Source organism: Nipponia nippon, unplaced genomic scaffold (assembly GCF_047370975.1).
Source record: "Nipponia nippon isolate SJK-2023a ecotype South Korea unplaced genomic scaffold, ASM4737097v1 scaffold_2, whole genome shotgun sequence".
NCBI lineage: Eukaryota > Metazoa > Chordata > Aves > Pelecaniformes > Threskiornithidae > Nipponia > Nipponia nippon.
The window spans coordinates 14,261,961-14,286,686 of record NW_028262336.1 but is presented as its reverse complement, the minus strand read 5'-3'; the positions used below and the strand labels follow the sequence as shown (position 1 = coordinate 14,286,686).

The 24,726-nt window shown below is 37.3% G+C and overlaps 1 long non-coding RNA gene across 1 annotated transcript in view; it reads left to right on the top strand.

Moving 5' to 3' along the window:
* Positions 1-23,820, top strand: part of LOC148055661 (uncharacterized) — a 131,180-nt gene extending 107,360 nt beyond the window's left edge. The window contains exons 2-4 of the long non-coding RNA XR_015704896.1: positions 1,184-1,354; positions 15,454-15,538; positions 23,775-23,820. This is a non-coding gene — a long non-coding RNA (uncharacterized LOC148055661). The remainder of the gene's footprint in view (positions 1-1,183; positions 1,355-15,453; positions 15,539-23,774) is intronic.
* The last annotated feature ends 906 nt before the right edge of the window (positions 23,821-24,726 follow it).

Here is a 24,726-nt window from a genome sequence, read left to right as displayed (position 1 = left end):
CTCTTTTGTCAAGTTAATATTTGTATCAGGTAGACTCAATACTCAGAGACCTAGTTCTAAAGAAGTCCTGAAGAAACTGAAAACTGTCAATTATCTGAACAATTTCTTTTGTAATAGTAGCCATGTGGTAGCCAGTGTCTGTTTGCTAACAGGGACATAGTCCTACTTTTAGCTGAAAAACAGAAATTAGCCAATTAATCTACTTAGCCTGTACACTTTTCAGACTCTAGCCATCACAGAGTTCTCAACTCTGAAAGCAAAATAAGCAGTACAGCTAAAGCACTGATACTAATAGTCTCACAAGCACTTAAAACTGTTATAATATGACTCCTACTTAAGCTTTGCATCCCCTAGGTTCTGTTTGTTGTAGGAAAGTGATGAGGCAGCAGAGGCTGTCTCTTATCCACTTTTAGCAGGAGTGCAGTTGTTTTTCTCATTACGAAGTACAAAACTAAACAGCAAACTACACTCCGTCAGGTTTGTTTCAAAATGCTTTCTTTCAGTTATAACTTTCCGCAAGAAGTTTTGTAATGATTTGGTATCACCAAATCCCACTTGAAAGCTGTAATAAAAGGAAAAAAATATTAAAACTCTAATAAAAGAGTTAAGTTTTAAATCCCAGCCAACTCTGGCATGCTGCTGGAGAGAAGATATAGATTAGAAAATAATTTTCACCCACATTGTGAAAAGAAACTGTTTTTCAGAAAAATTAGAATACTATACCTTCTAATAAAGTTGCAGGAGATTATCTACAATCCACAGTAAGATAAATACCAGGGATTGTTCCTGGGTGTTACTGTTATATTAAATTGAAAGCTGTAAGTGAAATAGTGAGAAGTAATTCACACCCACATGAAACATGTCAAGAATGAAGACAAGCCTAGGTTACATATTGGGTCAGGATCAGAAGCAATTTATTTTACAATGCTGTGTAGCCTGTAATTTTTGTAATTACAGGTAGATGTTCAGATTCTAGGTGTGTTATAATGATTTTGGGGTGAGGGGGAAAAATCATATTTTGTTAATTTAGTTACATAAAATAGTGCTATTTCAGATATAAAATTAAGCCTGACCCTTTTATGCAAAAGCATATGAGAAATATTAAGAATGGAAACTAATGCTATCAGGTTTGTCTAAAGCTCTTTTGATAACCCAGTTCTTTCCATTTCTTATAACTTTTCAGGCTAAAAATCTGGAGGTTGCACGAAGTGACCAGTTTTAGATACACAGCTGGTAGGTGGAGTGACACTCCACTGCTGGGACAGACTGAGAGAGAAAATGGAGACTTGCTCTATTTTACAAAGAACTATTGAAGACATGAAGAAGTATGGACCCCTGGCCCTATGGAAATGGGGTATGGATACATGTCACTGTATTGTCTGCTGTCTTTGCAATAATATATGTAGTTGCAAAAGCTGACCAGAAAATGAGGTTTGACGTAGAACCATTTCTTCCACCAGTCCACGGTCTCCCAGAAGGATCAATGAGGATGGGATGGATGGAAGTGTTCAGGCAGCCTGTTATCTCTCCCCATCCCCATTTATGTGCCTATTTAGCTACTGTAGCGGAGAAGAACAGGACAAGCGTAAGATCTCTTCTTGCCTAGTTCAAGCTCTTTCCTGCCTGTTTTTCCTGCTTTCTTGCTTGCAGCAAGGAATAATTTGTCAAGCAGCCCTGATCTGTAACTATAGCAAGAGTAAACATCTACTTAAGGTATATATTGCATGGGAGGAAAGAAAGGGTGGCCACAGGTGCTACCACAGCTGCGCATCTTCCTGCATATACCACGGTGTGGGTTGCAGCCGGTGTTCCAGGGTGATGCCTGTGGTAGAGTGACAACAAGGGCTTGCTCAACTGTGTTAAGAAATCCTATCTCGGTGATGGTCAGTAATTTCAGATAGTTGATCAATAGAACAACAGATATCAGACAGTTATTTTCTGTTATTTCATTTATAGCTGTGATCACAGATACTTTGAAGTAGTGACAGGAAGGTGGGAATATATGCATATGCAAAATGTATACATTATGATCACTGAACAAGAAAACTCAGAACAGAAACATGAACAAAAACAGTAGAGGTGGTTGTCAATCTTAAACTTAGCAATATCTTAGGGCTGAAGAGTTTCTTGTTATCAAATACTATCCCTTCTAATTACAGAGATTAAAGATGAATTAACAACTGAAAATAAACAGCAGTCTTTTATTTGAAAATGTATGGTCAATATTATAGCTGCAGGAGAGTTTTTGATAAAACTGAATAAAAAAATAATAGGCTGGTTTTTGTGAACCTTGTGAACATGGATGTGCATAGACAACCACTTAAAGGCTGGTCTTGCTGCTTTTTGCTTTTTAGCTTATGCCATGTCCTGTAGAGTTCGTAAGATCATTGGATGAACGTAGTTGTGTTTTACATAAATACTGATAGGGAAATGTGATAGCAGAATAACAGAGATTTGTTTTAGAAGCTCATCACGAGTTTCAGAAATGCTTTAACAACAATAATAAGAGTCCTCTGAAACTTGTCTTGTTTTCAGTTATTAGGAGGAAGTACTGTTCTACTGGCACAAACTGCAAAAACCCATTTGTTTTCAGCTTAGCCCTGGGGGAGTTAGCAACATTACCATCCCATATGTATTGCATTAAACACTTCAAATCATTTTAATAATGCTTGCAAGTTTGAAATTAGATTCAAGACTGGAATGATTTAAAGGTCTTTAAAATAAATGAACCATGAGATTATTTTAATTGTTTTAAGTATAATCACCTATATTTAAAAATATTATTCCTAAAACATGCCATTTTGGCATCCCAAAAGAGATTAATTTGGCAGGCTCTTTTTATACTAGGCTTGATGAAATCACTTAAATTCAGATGTTCGAAGTGACCAATGATTTGTAGCTGCCTAATTTGAGACATATTGGAAGGCCATTACCATAAATCTTCCTAAATATCAAATATCATATAATTTGGGCCCCACAAAATTGTTGGTTTCCTGAGATGCAGTACCATAGTTGTGATGTAAATCAGTTTCTAAATTACTTGGAAAAATGTTATGGAAGTGGATCATTTAACGCTTACCTAACTTTTGTAAAGCCTTTTGAGAACTTTAATGAAGCACTTCGGCAGCAACTGTGTCATGGACTTCAAGTCTATTAGATGACCAGGCTGTAAAACTTAATTAGCATAATGCTGTGATATGTAGGAAGCTCTATGCTGCCACTAATCCAAGCCGTCTCATTGAGAACAGAGAAAATTATCTGGTAAATAGTCAGCTTTAAAGTATTGCACAGAAACTCCTGAAGTAAAACCACAAAAGTTTTGAAATAGTGCATTAAGACAGAAGGAAATGAGAGTAATTGTCCACATGCATGTCAGCAACTGTTTTGTATTGCTACGTGAGAGGTAAAGCCTTTTAGCGTAACAATGTTTTCAGGGCTAGTGGACTTCAGGTAGCTTTGAATGCTAACTGTGGATTTCTTACTCTGGTGAGGAGAATGGAAGGGAGGAAAAAAGCCAACTACTTTCCCAAAAACTTGGCCTTAAATTTGGCTTCTGTTCTGCACTGAGGGATGGGGGATGAGGGGGAGAGAGACAGTGCAGGGTTCTTCCCACATCTCAGTAGGAAAGGCCTGACAACAAATGGCATCATAAAATAGCCGTTTTAATAAGACAGAATAAAAAGAGGAATACAGATAGTGAGTAAATCTTACATCGCCTCAGAAGCTGGGAACACCACATTGATGCAGCATCAGACGGACCCCAATGAATACAATGGCAAAAAATGCAGAATTAGCAGAAGGGTCCTCATGACGTCATTGTGATGGCACAGGGATACAGAAAGGACCATCACACCTCCATTTGTGCATGCGCATGGGTGGACGTATGGTTAAAAGCAGGTGTGCTGTGCATCTGAAATGCACTTTCACTGCAAGAGGGGAAGGAGCAAAGTTCTGACACAGCCTATACATTTCAGTCCTCATATTTCTCCCCGACATCACCCAAGCCCATGACAAATTACATGTCAACAAATTGCAGAACTCAAAGATATATGGTTGAAACAAGTCAGATTCTCTTAAATATAAACAGATCTCATTAAAGCTGTCTGTAAATTTTCTGTCTGGCCAAAAAAGAGTAAGTATTGTGTAGCCTCAAGCATAAAAATGTGAATGGAAAGGTCACTTTTTTTTTCTGACAATAGCAAGAAATGGAACACTAGGTAATTTTAGAGCAGAAGAATTTAGTGCTGGAAAGTCCTTTTGAAATGGGCAGTAGAGCTTCCACAGTTCCACAAGACCGGAGGAAATCTATACTACTTCATTTTTCTTATCAGTAAAAAACCAACAGAAAACCCTATAAGATTAATCTGGGTTTTCCCCAGACACAACAAAACTCTGCAATGAAGACTACAGCCATTCCTAACCAGAAAATCAGTTGACTTCCATAATGAGGCTAAAAGCAAATTTTGCCAGTATTTTTGAGAAGAACAGTCTAGCCTGTGCTGCAACAAAATTCATACAGCTACAAAAAATATCCAAATATTTCTCTTTCTAAACCATAATTTGATAGTTTCAATATTTTGGAGTATTTGCAAAAGTGTTTCAAATACAGTATATTCCAATATAGCAATATTTTTCATATAGCATCTTTAAGTAATGCTTAACTAATCCTTAAGCTTTTCAAAAGCTGGGAATTGGGAGGAGCTTTCTTAGGAGTTTGTTGGTTAACAGGAAGTTTTTGCAAATTAATAAGAAGTGAATATGTCTTTAAGGCAGTGAGGTTTCAGATGAGAGGAGGTATATACTGTGACTTCCAAGAAAAGACCGAGAGCCAATGTATCTTGTTTTGTGTACAGAGTGTGTTTGTGTCTGGGGGGCATCTGATCAAATGCATGAATTGGATTTACTGTACAGAACTATTAACTGGAGCATTGCCTGTAAAGGCATAACATGTTAAGAAACTGCAGCCTTACTTAAAAAAACTTATTTTTTGTGCTATTTGAAATTAATGCTAACTAAGGATTCAGTTCAAGATGTGTCATCTGGCAAATACTACCATAGCTTGGAAAGCCACGGTTCTTGTACAGTGCCTGCTTTTTTTTTTTTCCCCTAGACAAGTACATAATGTAGTCCACCTGTTGTTTGTCTAAACCAAATGAATTGCCCACTTTGACTTCCCACTTTTTACCTGATAACTTATTGTCATTAAATCACAAATAAACAGTGGGGATAAATTAAAGAGGTAGAATTCTACTTCCAAAAACGCAATAAGGAAAAGCCATGTAACAATGAAACAACTACATAAAAAACCTTTAAGGCAAGAAAGTATTATAGGGAAAAATTTAACACATTCGGCTGGTTATAAAATGAATGTATTCCTTTTTCTAAAATGACTAATTTTCAGATCTTTGTCAAATCACACTGAGGTATTTTTAAAAAGCCGATTTTTGGTCAAAAGAGCCAAACTGGGCAACTTGGTTAACTTCTCCTTTCAAAATATCTGTAGAAACTCTCATTTAAGTTTAAGCAGCTGTGATTTCAGTGGCATTAGAATGTACAAAGATGAGGTTTCTCTGTTATGCATTCGTATCTACTGAGCATAAATGAGAAATAAAAGAGCAGCTATGGGAGGTAGTTTGCAATGTGGTAGATATCACAGTAGCCAAGCAACATCAACTTTACTGGTGCAAAAGGGAATTCCAGCAACCTATTTCCTGCTCCCAGTCTTCCGTTAAAAGTATCGCATGAATATATCAGGCCTGACTATGTTTAATTTACTAGTGAATTACGACACATTTTAGCAGAGTAGTCTAAAGTAGCTAAACTTTTCTAAAATATAATCATTGGGTGAAAAGAAAGTGATAATAGCAACAAATTTTGTTTAGTGTCAGGAGAGGTGAACAACTTACAAATAGCATATAGACACACACACACATCAGTATACCACATACAAAAAGCCATCTCAGGAAACTGTCTAGCCAGCATGCCTGCAACAAAGATCTGTTGTACTGAGAGTATAAAAAAGCTTTGACTTGTCCTATGTCTGAATTGTCATCAGAGTTTACAAAGAAGATCTAACATCTGAAAATTCACACAGAGCGAGGGATGAAATGTACCACAGAAGAGTAAAAAGCTATCCATGTTATATGGGATTTGAGAAATAAAAGCTCTAACAGATTCAGTCTCACAGCAAAGAACATTTTCATTACCCAGTTGTTAGTTGAAGACAGCCTAGTCAAACAGCTACAGACTTATTCCAGTGACTCAGAGGCTTTTATTCCACTCGTGTATGTGGTTTTATGTTAGATGATTCCATTGACTTCTGAAGAGTTACCTTGGATTACACTGATACCACTAAAATGAAGTAAGCAACCTCAAAAAAAAAAAAAAAAAACCAAAACACAGCAGTGCCACCACCAAAGTTAAAAAAAAGCTCATGACTTCAAGAAATTGATGTTGTGTTCACAGATATATTCTAGAAGCCTGGTCGCAGAGCCTTGTACAAATAAAGCCTGGGGTACTAGAAATATCTCCTTCTTGGACTTTTTCAACAAGAAAACATCTGAATACAGAGCTCAAAAAATGTAACACTGATTGAGGAACAGACTCCTGCCTGGAAGCAGGGAAAACATCTCCCACTAAACAGGGGTGATGATGGGGAGATAGCGTTGTATAGAACAGACTCATTTACTTGTCAGTAATAGCTAAAATAGCAAGACAGGAGCCACCCTGTAAGGACCCTGGGAATGCAGCATTGGATTGAAAAGAAAGCTTAAAAAAAAAGAAAGCTGCCAAAAGCACTCTTGAGTATAGTCATACAAGGCAGTTGTAGATCACATGAGCCTTTTCTGGCAGAAATCAATTTTGTAATGTTTTAAAGAACTGCCTATTTTCCCATTATTGTGTGTTTTATAGACCAGATGCTTTTTTTGTTGGACCCTCTGGCTCAAAAAAAAAAGAGTAAGCTGGTTTTGTTTTCTGTTGTAGCTAAGGCATGCTGTAAAGGAGTTTCTGTTGAAACCTATTTGTGACAATAAGTAGGATTTGCACTCTACTAGATCTTAACTTCAGTGAATCTAGGATAAAATGGGATTTCCTGGGTGATGCAATATTGACAAAAGTGTCACCAGCCAGAAGTATGCCCGTGCTTAAACAGAAGCAACAATGAGTTTTTAGTATCTCGAAAACATACACAGCAGCTTAGATCTCCAGGAAATTGCCATTTGTGAACATGGTACAGCAAAAGAGCTACTACCATGAAGCCAAACACACCTGTGGGGGAAAAATTGCTCAGGTACTAATCTCTATGGTCTATAAACAGTTCTCAGCTTGTTCAAAGTCAGTCTTCTTTCTCTACAGCCAAATTTTCATATCTTTTCTATATAACTTTTAGAAATATAAAGTTGCAAGCTTTCTTTTTGATGCCCATTTGTCACATCTAAGGTCCTGACTTTCATGGGTGAGATGCAGAGATTTGTGCTGTCTTAGAGTCAACGTAACGTGTCACAAATCACTTGGTGTGAGAGGTGTGAACCCCTTAATATATCCAGTGATGGAGATAGTGCATATTTTTCACTGTCAGCCTCTTCTCGCTGCTTCCTCAGCATCCTCTGCTGCTCTACCTCGTAGTTTGCTCGCATGTAACACAGGCCTTGGGCTTTTGAGTTGTCAGAAGCAACGACTTAAGTTGCTAAGGGTGCCAGGTAGGAGAGCAGTGCTATTCAGCCAGACCAGAATGAGAGAAATAATTATGCACAATGATGCCTTTTTGTAGCCCTGTTTGCTAAGAAGGCAGGAGCCCAGTCCCTCACTCCGTTATCCTGAGGGCTGGAGTTCACCTCATGGGTTACTTGCTACTAGATTGGAAAGCTGTGTGGTATTTAGAAAGGAAAGTTCAAAGCTACGTGAGTCAGAGTGAGTTCCTCTTTTATTCTTTCACTGTGTCAGATACCATAGATTAGCAATTTCCCTAAGTGATATTTAATGCTAATTAGTTCAGGGTCAATGAGCTGTAACCAAAAAATCTTTAATAAGGCTTTTCTCATGTAACACTTATAATGAGTATTTCTTCAGACCCATTTCAACTCTTCGTGTGTATCTGTCCATATCTAGCCCACACTAGCCTGTATGCCTATGTGCAGCTTCAGACTTTTCTTTTTCTGGTTATGCTCAAACATGCCTCCTTCTCACGCAGAGTGGTTTCACAGGAGGCACGTGTAAGCCGGCTCTCTTCAACACACGACAGCTCTCTCTCTGTGCAGTGTGCTCCTCTTGGTGCACTCCCTTTGTGCTGTCAGGTTAGAGCTTCCACGGACCTGTGATTTTAACTCAGCAGTCCAAATCTGTGGAAAGCGAAAACACGTTTTTCTAATCGCATTCACTTGCATTTCAATTTGCATGTACTGCAGATGAGTTTGTGTCATCCCCTGCCTGTCTTGCCACAGTGGAGTGGGGTTTGTTTGGTTTTTTCTTAGAAACCTCAAAAAAAGGGCAGGGTTTTTCTTTCTACACAAGAATGTAAGGCTTTTGGAACTGGAATTAAACACAGCAGTTACTGAGTGGAATTGTACAGCTCTTTTCATGCAAAAGCTAGACGAGATATTGTCTTCGTTCCTTTTGTCCTTCAAGTCCTCTCAGTAGCACCAGTCTTCAAATATGAGTCAGACCCATGGGAGAAGATAAAAGTTATAATTTTGAGTGGCTTTTTATTTATCTTTTAAGATCTTGAGCTTTATGTTCTTAGTCTTGTCTCTGGTATCTTGAGGCTAGAAATTTGCTTTTTAAAGAAAAGCGTAAATTCTGATATAATCATGTGGCAAAAGGGCTCTCTGAGCCTTGAAAAAGTTTGACCCGGTGGAAAAAAGTTCACCATTTTGCAAACGCAAGTTTGTGATGGCAGGATTATTTAAATGCCAGGAGGAGGGGTAGTCTGTTATTCTTTCCCGAGAATATTAACAAAATTGTTTACAAGATGAAATGTTATTATCAAGTGTGATTAGAAATACACTGCTAGTGGTAAAAAGTTAGTTAACATTTACACAATGCTCACGTAGAGGTACTGTAACACTTGCCTAGAACAAAAATGGATTATTTAAAAATAATTGTGTAGTAGTCTGTTTACTAAAATATATAGTGCTTTTTTTCCAGTTGGCCAAAAACCTAGCAAATTATTTTGGCTGGAAAAAGAAGAGAATTGGACTAGGCTTCATAAAACTCTACTGCTATTTTTACCTCAATCAATAGCTTTGGCCAATGTACTGCTGTAAGTTTATGGAAAACCATACTTAGTTTCCTGCAGAGCTTCTAAACTGTTATAGGGCTGCCATTTGCTAGGGAAAACACTCCGTGTCGTGGAGTTCCTCCTGTTGATGTTTTCCCATTCTGAGCAGAATGTTTTAGGGTGTCATTAAACAACAGAGATTGAAAGAATGGTTTTGTAACCTAAACTTACGGCACTTCTTGTCCTGATGAAACACCTGAGCTTCAGCCAACAGAAGGGATTTAGGAAGTGCCATCACAGGCTGCCCCGTGCAATGCCCTGGTGCTCAGACAAGGCCCAGGCAGAGGCGTGATGTGGGTACAAATCTCATGAGCAGAGAGGAAAACTGAGTGGGGACTACTAAGAAAAAGTTGAAGCTACCTCATTTATAAATTTTGGTTGATTCTCCCTGCTTCATTCTATTTACTTTTAGTTTGCTTTTACAATATGCAAAATTGTTTCATTTTTCACTATTGCAAGGGAAAAAAGAAGGAAAGTAGCATTAACAAAAAAATCCAAATAGGTTTAAAATCTCACTTAAATTTTCAAACTGATGAATTAACTACTGGCAATCCATAGTAATAGCAAATGAAATCAGATAAGAATATTATCACAGAATTTACAGTTTATGTCAATTTTGACTATGAATATTGAAAATTTATTTATGCTATTCTGTGTATTAAATCAACAGGAAATCTTATATCAAGCAAATTTTTGACAGCTAGTATGCACTATGCTTTTGTGGCCTTGAAAGAGCAGAATTAAAATTTGCATTATTTTATGATACCATTTTCCTGCTCATACATCTAGATTTTGGCTATGTGAGCAGTCTACAGTAAAAAAAATATAACAAGTACTTGCTCTAATTCTAAATGAGAAAGGAACAAGACACAATTACTACTTTTGTTGACTTCTTACTTCCATGAGTAGTTCAGTTCATCAACAAATGTATTATACTGAAAAGATTTGAAAGTTTCTGACGGAAACCTTCATATAGCTCTAAACTTCTGGAAAGTCCTACCTATAAATACACTGAATCCTACAATGCCACCACCTGAAAGAAGTGTTGAACAAATCTGGTTCAATCTGCTTTAAAATCCAAACATCATTTGTTCAAATTTTTTTCTCAACATGGGAAAACAGAAGATAAATAAGTGGGAGATTCAGTGCAGAGGAAGATCTCTTCTGCTTTCTTTTGCAGGGATGGAGTAGGGTGTTGGATTTTATATGCAGCTGCTTTCTTCAGAGTTCTTTCTTTAAAGAAAAGCAAAGCTTCATTAATGGGAACCCCAACTTGTCATCAGGTGTTGAATCCCAAAGGGGAGACCATAGGATTATTTAGACAACCTTTGGTTTGGCAGTGAGAAGATCAATGTGAAAACTGCTGAAAACTGCAGGGTACAGTTTTGTATCTTATTTTATTAGCTGCAGAAAAGTGACAAGGAAAGAGATGAGGAAGTAATCTTCAGCTGAGAACATCTGTGAATAATTCTTAGCCTACTCACTTTGAAAACTTTTACAGTTCACAAAAGCATAATGAAATGAGGAAGTCTTTTAACCCTAAATAACTGCAGGCTTCATCAGAAATTAGGTCTCTCAAGCAGAGTAAATGAACCAGGCAGCCTCACAACACTTGAAAAGCGTGGCCTATCATTACAGTTGTCTTTTGCAAGCCATACTGACTTGGTTTTATTCCTTACTTTCAAAATGAGCAGCAAACTGATACACAATGCATTTAATTTATTATTATTATTATCATCATCATCAGTAGTAGTAGTAATATTACTTATTTTCTCCATGAGTTATAGTTTTATACTTAGTGAGCAGATGAAAAATACCTCTGTTCTGTAATTCTGTTCTAATTCACGTTATTTTCTTGTTTGAGTTTGAACTATTTTCATTAAAATAATGAATACCAACATTACACATGGACTTAGCTTCCCCTTGCTATGTAAAATCAGTTAAAATTTGTTTTAAAAGAGTGCACGTACATCCCCTGTCTGAACTAAGCTCCTTGACAGAATGGTAGTACTAACTCTGAAATAGTTATTAAACCTGTTTATATTTGGCTGTACATACATATGTATTTATTTTATATGTGTGTGTATATATGTACCCACACATGAGTATGTATAGCTCAAGCTCTTACCTTTTGAATTATTAGGACTTAAAATATTCAGATAACTTCCACACAATTACGAAGTTTTAGTTCATTATATGAGTCAGTTCCAGCTTTACAAGTCAGACTAACATCTGGATCCCTCCTTCTCAATGTGGTGTCTGCAAATCCACGATAGAGTACATACAGGGGAAAGGGAACTTGCTTTTCTTCTTGTTGCTGTTTCTAAAGGAGGCACCGAGGAGTCCCATCTCTCTCTTGTATTCCTATGAAAAGATACAAAAGACACATTTGACTCCGACCTCTCTGTTTTCTTTCTTGCTCTGGAAGTGCCTGAATAAGGATCAAAAGTATTTTTACCTTTATCTGACTCAGGCTCAGCCATTATGTTTTAGGATTTATTTGGTAAAAATTTTTTCTTTTCGTTATCTTAAAGACAAAAACTCTGCCTTTGTAAATCCCTTGTTACAGGCAGGAGGCTACCTGATCATGACAACCATAGAAAGCTCTACACTTGCCCAGGTTTTGTCCTCCCTAGTCTGAAGTTCACATGCCCTTGATAAACCAGCATAATCAAATCCTTTTCTGTCTTGAAACAAGTCATATCAGGTGCTAAATGAGGAAATCCTGTTATCTTCCTTTGTAGAGATAGCTGCATTCTAAATAGGAAAATACATTTGTCTGTAAGTATTTGAACTTGCAAGGGGAGCTATATAGGAAAGCATTCAATAAATGACAAAGGCATGAACCAGAACAAGGAATGTTTGGTAAAATTGAGTAAAAGGCAGGTGAGACAACAGCATACTGCTTTGAAAAAGGACCTGTCAGGCTGGGGGAAGGTTACAGTTTGAGTTCCTCAAGGTCAGACTTGAAATTAATCTTTATTTTCCTTAAAAGTCTCTATTAAAAAATTTATTGCTGGTTATATTAGTTGATAAAGCAAAGTTCAAAGGCACTGTTAATGCAGAGGAGGACTGAAGTATCACACAAAAAGAATCTTTGTGAAAAAATGGGATGAAATACAGTAGTACAAAGAACAAGGTCTTGCACTTATAAAAGATGGAGGAAAAGAAGCTGAATGTATTGGTGAGTCACAGGATAACAATAAGCCTGCAATGTGCAACAGTCATGGCAAAGCCAAATGCATCCCTTGTAACAGGTGATCGTTTCTAGTACAGGTAGAGCAATATTCATTCTGTTTCAGTTAGCACTATGGAAACAAAGGATTGTGGCCATTTATCTGCATCCAAAGCCTACTGCTAGCAGTCATTTTCATTGCTCTGTTTTGGCCAAAACAGATTTGCTTATCAAATGTCTGACAAATTTTCTCTCCCACTCACTTCCTGACAGCCGGCCCTGAGCTCCCAGCACCACGGTCAGCAAATCCGACCCCTTCTCACCGGGGACCCTTGGCTGCTGGCTGCTTGGGTTTCACAGCCAAGGGCTACCTGCGCAATAGTCTAAGTCCAGGCTAGAAAAACACTTATTAAACAGACATACTTCTGAAAGTGCAGTGTTTTCTATCTATAAATAGGCATGGATGGTTTGGGATAGTTAAGGACTCAGAGTTCTTTTGCTGCTGCTAGACTCGACACAAGATTCCTCTGCATCTTTGGCTTTATCTTCCTGAAAGCCAAGGACTACTTCACCAGCACGAACATAATATCCTTGAATTCTTTCAGGAACTTCCCAAAGACTGTCAGGCAACAATGTGAAATGATCAGAAAGAGAAACTTTTTGCTGTGGGAGTGGTCGAGCAATGAAACAGGTTGCACAAAGAGACACTGGTGTCTCCATTCCTGGAGATATTCAAAACCCAACCGTACATGGCTAGAGCTACTACAGCAACCTGCTCTAGCAGACCCTGCAATCATTGTTTGATCAACATCTACAGAGTCAGTATTCATGTAAGAGGATAAATGTTCTCTGGTTTTCTGAAATCAGGACACAATCAAAAATATAAACCCTGACTTTCCTTAGTCTTCTGATGGCAAAGTTGAAACAGATTCTTTATCAGTTTTAGATTACTGTTGAGAAATTAGCCTTTCATAGATGATATTTGAAAGTTAAAGACTTTGCTTTATACATTTATTAAATTGGAGCTTTCATTTTAATATAATTCTGTGTATTTTAAAAGATAATTTTTGTAATAGAGTAAGAACTGATCACATAATGTAGTACACTCTCCTTAATGACACAACTTTATTGGAATTTAAGTTAATCACCATAATTGTATGATGTGCACTTTATTGATATTACAGTATGCTGCATTAAATTACTATAATTTTATTAGGCAATTCAGTTCATGTTCACTCTATCAGAAACACAGATATAGGTTATAAGGTTAAAAAGATGTTTGAAAAGAGAAGACTGATCTTGAACTATCTGTTTGTACTTTCATAAAAAAACAGGAATCTCTCCCTTACAGATGTAACTGAATGACTGTTACATGTTTACACTATTTCACAAATTTTGCCATTAGAAAACTAGAAATTAAATCTATTCCATGTGTAATGTTCAGCTACTATTCAGAAAGATGAACTGCACCAAATGCACATTCACAAGGAATATATTCCCCTTTCTTCCAGGGAAAATCATAACCCGAGGGCTTGAACAGCATGTAAACAGGGCTCAGCCTTTCATCTGTCTTTCTCTCTAGATGTATATTATCTCCATGCACAGTGCCCCAGATCTGCACAATATTTTATGTGTCACTTGCTTATAGAAAGAGACAAGAGCTGTAGAGAACCTCTCCCTTGAAAGAATGGCATCATGACTTTTAAGCACTCAACATAATCCTCACCAGAATCTCCTGACTCATTCTTGGAAGGCTACCTGCATTGTCAGTGTACTTCAGTCTAGTTTATTATGCCTAGACATAAAGTATACCTTTGTTTAGCAGTGATTTAGCAGTGATGGGGATGCTGTAGAGGACATACCTATGAAGTCACAGAAATATTAATTTTACTTAGGAAATACATGCCACTGTTAACCTGTTGTCTGTTCAAGATCAACAGTATTAATTGTAAAAGAGTGTCCACATTGCTTTCTGCGCTGTTTCTTATTTTTTGTAAAGAATAAAAATACAAACAGTGACTAACTGTTCACTAATGAAAAACTTACATTAGTGAGGTAACAAATACACCCTTTGGCTTTTTTCATTATACCTACATATCTTCTTAACAATTTTAAAATGCATTTTAGCTAAAGGCTGCTCAGAAATGTTTCAAAGTAAGTATACTGTTAATCCTCACCATTTTGTATAGAATACCTAAACAAAAGACAAAACAGAAGAACATGAGGTTTTTGACTTCACATTATTACATTGTTAACTACTTCTGTAAACCAAAAGTAATGTGTCAATGTCCAGTATCTAAGATGACAACTACACCTGAGTATATGCTTTCCCCAAAGTTCATCTAGCAAAATTCACTGCTACAGGAAGACAGTTTACAGTGTATAAAAATAGACCTATAGTGGAAGAAAGAATTTAGAATGTAAAAATGGCATGTATAATTGGCTGCTTGAAAATAAACGTCTGAATCAAATCTTACACTTTTTAAAAGTAGAAGAAATGAGAAACCAATGATAATCTTGCTATAAAAACTGAAGATATACTTTCAGGGATAATGGAAAAATACCTCAGGATTCTTCCTGAGTTTAAAAAGCAATGATAACAAAAGAATAACTTTATATGCAGTGCTTTCAGCTGCCAGAGACCAAGAGGGGATCACTAAAATTGACAGAGCTCACAGATACTATTTTAGGAAAGAAAAAAGGTTCTTTTTCTTTTCAAGTTCTGAGTTGTTCAGTGCAAGCTAGAAGAATGAAATTCAGCATTCTTAAAAACGCATTCCAGAAAATGTTGACATTGCATTGTTATTTCCCATCAAGCTTCAGATTAATTATGTCAAAATCATATTTATATTCTATTACTTGAAATAAATCACGTGTTTATAAAATAAGAGTCAAGGTACAAACCCTGTCACTAATATAGTTAGTGAAGATGAATTTGATGACTGAATTTGTGTGACCTTCTTGCTAGTGTTTTATTTTTACATATAGTTATTTACTCTAGGCATGTTGAAGAGTACAAGATACCATGCTGACAAAGGCTGAAGCCTCATTTCTTCTCCTGCATTTCCGTGGAAATCAAGAACTTGGTAAGAAAAGATTCATTTGACCAAATCCCCAGCAGCTGCTCCCCTGATTTGAGTATAAATGCCAGTCATAAGGCGTAATGTTGTGTTCAAAAGGGAGTCTACCTTCGCATGAGATGCCTGGGGCTCTGCTACAAACCTCTCAAATCTCTGTTTAAACTTTACATTTTTAAAACTACATAGTGAATTATTTTTTTTTTTCACACTACATAGTGAAAACGGGGGTTTTTTACAACCTTCAGAAATCTTGACCAAGTGGTTTCTAACCTTTTAAAGCAAAGAATTTTCATTGAATTCACATATGCTTTAGGCCATGCTGGGGACCTTACAGTGCTCTGGCCTTGGGGTAGTGTGGCAATATCTCAAGGGTGAGGGTAAGAGAAAGGAAGAACAAGTTCCCTGAAATGGGGTCTGGATAGCATGTCCTGTCAACTCAGTAAGGAACTATTTTTTGTTATGTATCAAACTGTTATATCAGTTTGTTTTGGGGTCCTTATTCCGTGACTGTCTACACTGACTAAATGTTAATCCACTCCTTTCCCACTCGACCATCTCCAAAGTTTGAAGTGAAAGCAGAACCAGCACAATTTTTCCTCCACCAGCTGAGGAGATGAATTTAGAACAGTATTAATTAGTTAGCAGATTCCACTCTGGTAGTCATTATAACATAGATGTGATCCAGGTCCTTCCTGATCCGATGAACATAGATTCTACCTAATGAACCAAATAGAGCCATTGCTTCTAAAACTGAATTTCTTTTTCTAAGCCAATATCATTAGAACATCTGGCTGTGCCAGATAATTTCTCTTAACAAGAACTACTGGGAAGTTTAATTATTCACTAACTGTGACAGTATGTTGCAAATGCCATATGTTTTCTGCAAGAAAGTTGGCAAAGTGCATTCTGTGTTTCCTGGAAGGTTGCACCATACCTGATTTTACTAAAAAGTTGTGTGGGAGCCCTGAAGGTAGAAGCCTTCTGTTTCGTTGTACTTTTTGTTTGTTTGTTTTTATTGTGCAATACATAGCATACACAGAGTATCCTGCTAGCTAAACTAAAAGTGTGGTGAAGTACAAGACACTTTTATTACTGGAAAGAGAAACTAGGCTGGATCATCTACTTACAGCAGATGTCATACCTACCTGACTCATTTATCTTGCGGGAAATGCTCAACAAGGGTCTTGTATAATTTTTATCCCAGTATAGGGTGAGCTAAAGATACTATTCTAAAAGGACACTGAAATTACAGCATAGAGAATGACAGGCTCAAATAGGAAAAGCTTTCAGCACCTTAAAGCTTGTGTTTCTTGTCAAATTTTGAGAAGTAAAATAATTTTCCATTTTAAATAATTAGCACAATATTTCATATGTTCAAAACATTTCGGTCATTTTCTCAAAGTTGTTAAAATGGCTACCTTAAAAGTAAAACATAAAACCTTCAACAAGAAGACTGCATGTTAGAAAATGGATATCAGCATTATTTTTGTAGTCTATGATACTCTTAAAAAATCACAACTTTTACTGAAAAAGAAAATGATATCAGTTTTGAATATGAGGTTGATGATTTATTGAGGCATTGTGCTGTTTGTATTTTATACTGAAATGTCATTTAAATTGTATTCAATATTAGCGAATTTATTATCCAGTACATTCTGAACCTTAGGAAGTCAATCCCAACTGTTTGACAAAGAGTAAGGACATCCTATAATTTTTTTAAAATAGGAATCTGCGTGTCAGACTGACCTGCCTGATTCTGATTCATATTTATTTTCTATGGTATGGCAATAACCTGGTAAAATTAGTTTGATTGGCATTTTAGTAAAATTACTAAATTTACCTCCTATTCTTTTACGTGTGTTTTGATACGATAGACAGCCTAGTCATTTGGAGAGCCATTTCCAATCTATCTTGAACTAAAACTAGCTGAACAGCATCTTCAGCACTTAATGTCCCTTCTCACAATTGCAGCTATATTAGAAGAAGAATTAAGAAAGTATCAGTCAAAAGCCCCCATTTTATCAAGCACTAGAAACTCAGAATACAAGCTGCCTGTTTTGTTTCACCCATAAATCTGGAAACTTTTATGGGAAAGAAATCCTAAGTATGAGCAAAAAAAATTACAGATACACTCAATACATGTACATTTTCTCCTTTCCATTTACAAGTTGATTTGACATCTTTCCCCTTAGCACAAGGGGAGAGCAACAAACAAGAGAAGTGGGATGTTGATTATCATGGTTATAGTCTTCTCAGGGCAGACACTGTTCAAACAAATACAGGCAAGTTATTTTGCCAGATTAAGACCATCTCTTAAAAATAAAAAAATAGTGTTAGTAATAGTAACAGTAACAACAACAATAACAATAACAATAATAATAAAGATAATTTAAAAAGCAAAACACCCCTCCACAACCCTGCACTCCAGTTTTGTAGTAGAAGGGGATGTAGGAATCCTGATCTGGTAGTTCTGGGGGTGTCCTTTCAAATTTTAGTCTTAAGGAGCATTCATTCTCTTTTCAATGTTGCTTTGAATATTGACAGTAGAAAAGGAATGGCTTTTCAAATAGGCATAAATATTTTTATATGCATTATTTTGTTCAATAATGAGTGTGCTTTTATTTATTCTTTGATTAAATATAATCAACACGGTGTCAGCATTTGGATTAAAAATATCCCATGAACTCTACTCTGGTATGTAGAGATAATCAAGCTTGGGGACCTTGGCCTTCATTCTATAAGCTAATTAGACTAGAATGAATATAATGTTTCCTGAAGGCCTTTAGTTTATGAGAGAGTACATCCACAGAAGGAATCAGGTGCCGAAATTTCAAGTCATTATATTCAAAATTCTGACTTTGCTACCACATACCCCTGCAGCCTGCACGACAGTCTTCAGGGTTTAATGTTACAGTTTCTAAGACGCTAGAAAATCCACTTCTGGCCAGGTAAGTTAAGAGTAGTGACAGAAAAGAAAGTCCGTGCTCCCACAAATCCTTATGAGGCTGGGAAACTCAATACTAAGCTAATCTCTGAGTCCATCGAGATCCATAAATTTGATGACCCTTTTTGTGTCTTATCAGAGGAGCTGATCAGATAGGGATCCTCAGAACTGCCCACTGGACTAGTCTTTGCACAAAAATCTGGTCTCCTGGTTCAGGTCCTCTGCTGGTATCTGCAATGTGTTGAGATCCCCTTAGGCAGACCCACCAACTGAGCTCAGGTCATCTGCACCCAGGATGAGAGCTCTAGTCACTGACTGATAGCTGCGTTCAGTTTGCTGTCGTGTCTTTAGGGGTGGAGGCTGGTAGGATTTCAAGAGCAGTTCCTTGGATGAGTGTCAATCTGAGTCTTTTAACTGTTGAAGTATAAATGCTATCTTTAAATTGTAACACATTGCCCTGCATAAATTTCCCTTTTATAATTGAATGACAGGTGCCGAATGATCTGGTTACATCACACAGGCAGCTGAATTACGCTAAAAAATAGCTACTAAAGGAGAACATGGTATGAGGATGGGAAGAAAGATGAGAATTAGCCTCTCAAATGGAAATTGTGCTTTTAAATTAGGTGCATGATAGAGGATGACAGAATAGTGATAGAAGCAGCAATGCTTGCTCACATTCCTATGGACTTCAAAGGGAGTTTTCCCCATGTGAGAACTGCAGGATCAGACGCCCTATCTGTGCTTGTTTCTTTCAGCATCTGGCTCTTACATGTGTTGTCAGGAGAGCTTTTCTCACCATATGGGACTTGTGAAACATATTTAAAGCCCTTGGTAATGTTCAGTCAATTGCCGACTTGGTTGGGCATTCCTTACACCTTTCTAAAAAGTGCCACCAAGAGCAAAGTTTAATTTGCACTTTAATGTGGGAAAAGAAGTCTTCCTTTTATAGAACAGTGTTTTACAGCATTTGCCTCTTACTGCAGCTTTTAAAAAAGTAAAAACCCCATGCTGCCTCAAGAGAACTAGAGCATGTCCCTTTCACTTATTACTGTCAGACCGGGGCTCTTCCTTTTCCAAACCTCACTCAACAGCCTGAAGCTAAAATGGTCTTCTTTCGAAAGCCTGCAAAACTTTCTCCCTTTCAGGTCATGGGATGTGGAATGACTTTTGGGCTGCTCTTTCAGACTGGAGAACTGGAGAATATTAACCGTTCTCCCTTTAGGTCTAGGTGTCTGGGGAAAGATGAATCAGACAGCTGCCATTATTAAATATTTATAAAGGAGGTAAATGTTGCTGTACAAACTGTGGAGAATAACATTAACTATCACAAACTCCAGAGCAGGAAGAGCAGTGACCTGAACCTGTTTGAAAACAACATATTCTAACTACAGACATTATTTTTAGACGTATATAGTAATATATACATATGGTGAGAAAGTGAATATACAGTTTTCTTTGCTAATCAAAACATGCAGAATCATCCACTAAACCACCCTTCTCCCTTCTGCATCTTGTAATTCTGGAAGGTGGATAGAAGATGAAACGTTTGGTTGTTCTTCCATTCTTCTTGAATTGTCACTGTGTGCATGTAACTGGGTTATCTACAGGTGGTGTGTTACTAGCTCAGGTTTAGCTTAATGGAATATTTTTGAGGGAGGAGTCTTGAAAATCATGAGGAATAGCTCTGGTAAAACATATTCTGATAACTTGAGGCTATTCTGAATAAGCAGGAGGTATCCTTATGCAATAATAAATATTTTAATTCTGTCGCTGGTGGTAGTTTAAGGGGTAGGATACAGCAGATATGGCAAATATTTAAATGCTCTGTGCATTTAGTCCCTTGCTATAATGCATGGTTTCCTTTAGAAGATCACATCGGTCATTGTCTGATGCACCTATTTCGTGAATATCTGTAAATAGAATTATATTTACATGACTACATTTTTTTTGTCACCAGACTCTTCTTGCAGACTAGAGCACCTAAGTTGCTCCAGTAACCTCTTCTTTCCATTTATCCTCTGTCATTCTACTGATCCAGTTTACATATTTCCTCTGCCCCAGATAATTTGAGATACTGAGGGTGAAAATCATGACAGAAGACTCAAAAGAAATCATTTGGTTAAACCTCTAGGTGGCCATCAAAAAATCTTGTTTCAAATGCCTTTCTGCTGTGCAAAAATGAACAGATCTTCATTGTGACATTCAGCTTTGATCAAATGTCATATCTGGGATTCCTTCTGCACAGCAGTGTTTTTATAATAAGAGCTAACATAATACTGCAGCTAACACTTTAAACTAGCATTAAATGAAAGTCTGTGAGCTGGATGCACTTCGCAATGGATAGTGTATCTGGAATAGGGAAGTTTTAAGCTAACTGTATCTTCTTAAATAGTGTTTTGGCACCATCTAGATTTTAGTTCATTCTGACATAGACTTCCTCCGTGACTTGCACGAGTCACTTAAGCTCACTTGATTTTTCTCTATATTTGTTTATCTTTAAAAGAGAGATAATGCAATTTTTCTCTCAAAGAGAATAGAGTTCAGATAAATCAGGATTATTTTTGTAAAACTTCAGAACCCATGACTTCGACAACATGATACAAATTTATCTGTGATTTTGGACTTCTGTTACATGAAAGCATGATACATTTTACTTCTCCTCTCTTGTGTCTTTTTTGTTAAATTATATAGTCTTGTTCATATTAATCATTCTTGCCCTGCTTCAAAGGGGAAAGGAAGGGAAGGGAAGGGAAGGGAAGGGAAGGGAAGGGAAGGGAAGGGAAGGGAAGGGAAGGGAAGGGAAGGGAAGGGAAGGGAAGGGAAGGGAAGGGAAGGGAAGGGAAGGGAAGGGAAGGGAAGGGAAGGGAAGGGAAGGGAAGGGAAGGGAAGGGAAGGGAAGGGAAGGGAAGGGAAGGGAAGGGAAGGGAGAGAAGATTCTAACCTTTGAACTTAGGTTAGAAAGGTAAATAAAAAAGCTTTACTGTTCAATATCAGCTCTGCTTTTCTCTTGAGCTATAGTCACCTTCATCTTGTATGCATCAAATTCAAAACCAGATATGAAGATCTGTATTCCTCTCAGTTATCAATCCTGCAAAAGTTTTTTTCAAATACTTTATGCGGTGTGTATGTGTATCCTGACAAGACTAATTACAGGCATAAGGTTTGGTGCCTATATCAGAATTTGCAGGAGTAGGTATTCATTTTTTTCCTTTAAGGTCCATAATAAATTAGTGAAGTAACGTGAAAAGAAGTCTCTAAATTATAAGTGGGCTGGTTTTGTTAAAACTCAAGATACATGTACTTCTGTTTCAAGAAGTAAAATGGAAAAGTATTGTCCTATTTCTATTAACTAGCAACCCCTCAAACAGAAAGTGAATGCGTTCAAAAGGTAGTATGCTTGCAGTGTGTTTACCATTCTTCTAGCTCCTTATCAAAAGCACCACATCTGGCTTTCAGAGTTCAGATATTTCCTTCTGAGTAGACCAGCAGTGGAGGGGAAGGGAGGGAACTCTTCTGAATATGCTTGTTTCTGCCAATGGACTTTGGGAATTAAACACAGATGAGGCTTATTGACAATCTTTACTTTTGGGTGACAGGAAAAGCCATTTGCTGAGAACAAATGTGATAGGAAAATGTTGGGTTTAGTGTGAAGTAGCTGTCAGGGCCCAGAGGCCAGCTGATTTTGTCATGCTGTGGCACTTACGTCAGAGTCCGTAAAAACATAGATTCTAGTGATACTTTCCAGGCCAAAAGGAACGCTTGGATTTTAATTATTTTCCTTATATCTTTTACTTATTTTCCTTACATCACAGTCAGTTATGAATTTATGCAACTAGACAGTCATGTTGCATCATGTCAAATGAGGGTAAAAAGGAAAACTATCTAGGTAACTGCATGAAGCATGTAATACTGGTAGCTGAGCACAGCTTATGAAGTGAGGGAAATATGTTAAATGCATAGCAAGCAATGAGCAATGTGTCATCAGGAGCTGTTCCTGAAGAGCATGATTACATGTGAGTGTTTGTTTTGCCAGGGAGGTTTAAGGCTTTTTTGAGAGAAGATACACCCATGGGTTTCCTGGGTTCAATAAGCCCATGTGCCCCTATCCTCTTTCCAAAGCTTCTTGTATTTCTTTCATGTTACCATTGAGTCAGCCAAGTACTTTATTTCTCTCTTTTCTCTTATCTCTCTCCCCTTTTTCCACCTATTTCCCACTCTGTTAAATCATCTGGTTAAAATGATCTTTATAAAACCCATTGAGATGCTGTTATGTTCGTATCTGATTTATTTTTCATGAAATAGGCTTTTCTCTTCCCTGGTGCTACTCAATCTGTATAAACTGGCTATTTTAGTCAATGAAAGTTTTTATGACTCCAGCAAATCAGACTAAAGAAGAAAGCAACGTAGTGGTGAGGTGAGCCATGCAACATTATGAGATGCTTCCCTTAGGCTCCCAAATGCACAGCAGTCCGGGAGTGCTATCATATTTGATTGATATAGTCATATTTGAAGTGAAATCCAAAGATGAGCAAAATGATGGGGCATCAGATTAAAGGCTTTTTTATGTAGGCTGAACGTGATTTCTGTCAAAAAAACTGAATTTGCCTTTCACTGGAAGGCTTTTTAAATCTGTGGCTGGCAGAACTGACTTCACAATTAATAAATATCATACCTGTGTGCATATGCAGCTGCCTGTAATAGTGTGGATTCCAGCAATATCTTTACAAGTCCTGTTTGGTGTCAGTGAAAGCAGCGGGCAGTTCCATGGCACATTTTGGATGGCAATAGCAATGAGTACAACACCTTTACAATGCACGTCTTGAACGCTTGGTATAGTATTTTAGCCAAAGGAATTGCAACATGCAAACTGACGTGGGAAAACTGTATGAAGTGTCTAAATGGTCTAGCATGTCATAAAACCCAGTAATGACTTTGTTTCAGGTGTTCAAAAACAGAAGAGCTGAATACATGTATGGACATTGTCTCCTAAGAGCCCGTAACCAAGCATTTAAAATACGATTTCTTTTTGTCAATATTTACATAAGGCAGTTTATTGACTAATTTTGAATAAATAAGTGTTCCTTTTTCTTTCTAAAGTTCTATTTTCCAATGATAAACCAACCACAGGAGATAATTTTCTGAAGTTCTACTTTCCAATGCTTTGAGCATGCTGCCCCCTTTTCAGCATAGCCTGCTCGCTCTCTGCTTTTGGATTTCTTTGGGTTCCTGTGGATTTCAGGAGAAGCAGTCAGAAGCTCATTGCCCTGATACTCTGAATTCTGCTTTACTCCACAGCTCAGCTGGCAAAATGCTAAGACAGACTACATGGAATTTCCCTTCTAAGGAATCAAGAGCCCTCGTGAAAGCTGTGAGTATAGAGGTTTTGTGAGTCATCAAATTTAAGCATTAACTGTGATTCTGAGAAACACTGTTTAAAACTGCTTTGGAGTTATGATTGTATTACAGCTCTGTTTTAAGAGAAGCTAAGTGACTTCACCAGCATTAAATCAGAACAGCTCTCAAATAAAAGATTTGTGAGGGTCAGATATGCACACGTAGTGGTATAAAAGCATGCAATGTCCACATGAAGGTTTTCTGTGAGATTAAATTATAAAGATGAGGAGCATATTGTCAGATGACATCTGTTGGCAATGGAAGTTAGAGCTTTATGGGATGTAGGAACATGTTGTCAGAACAGGCCATACATAGCTGAAGATACAAACAATTTTTTTTTTTCTCCTGTTGTTCGTTTATCATTTGCAGCGTTGAGTTGTTTCTTCCTCTAACTTTAAATACAGCTAAATCAGGTTACTGTTTGCTGACACTGGAGTGTTGACTCTCGTGACATTAGACTAATGCCATGTTGCTACAAATGTTTTGACACATACCTAACTTAAATATTGCCAGTAGGTCATTCAGGACAAGTAATATTCCATACATACTTATGTTTTTTAAAACAAGATTTCCCAAACCATCTCATAAAAGTGGAAGTACACGAGACAATTTGGAGTGGTGCATCTATTCTCCATGGCCCTTTTGTGCCCTGGGTACGGAGATATTTATGGCCACCACGTCCTCCTCAGGGATATCTTTGGCTCTTGCACCAAAACATATTGTTCAGCACCTATAAAAAGCTGGAAATAATACTAAAGGCCGAAACTGTTACTGAATCCCTGGAAGAAGGGGATGTAAGGCTGGAGGTGTGACTCCCAGCACATGAGCAGATGCTGTGCTGCTGCTGCCAGCT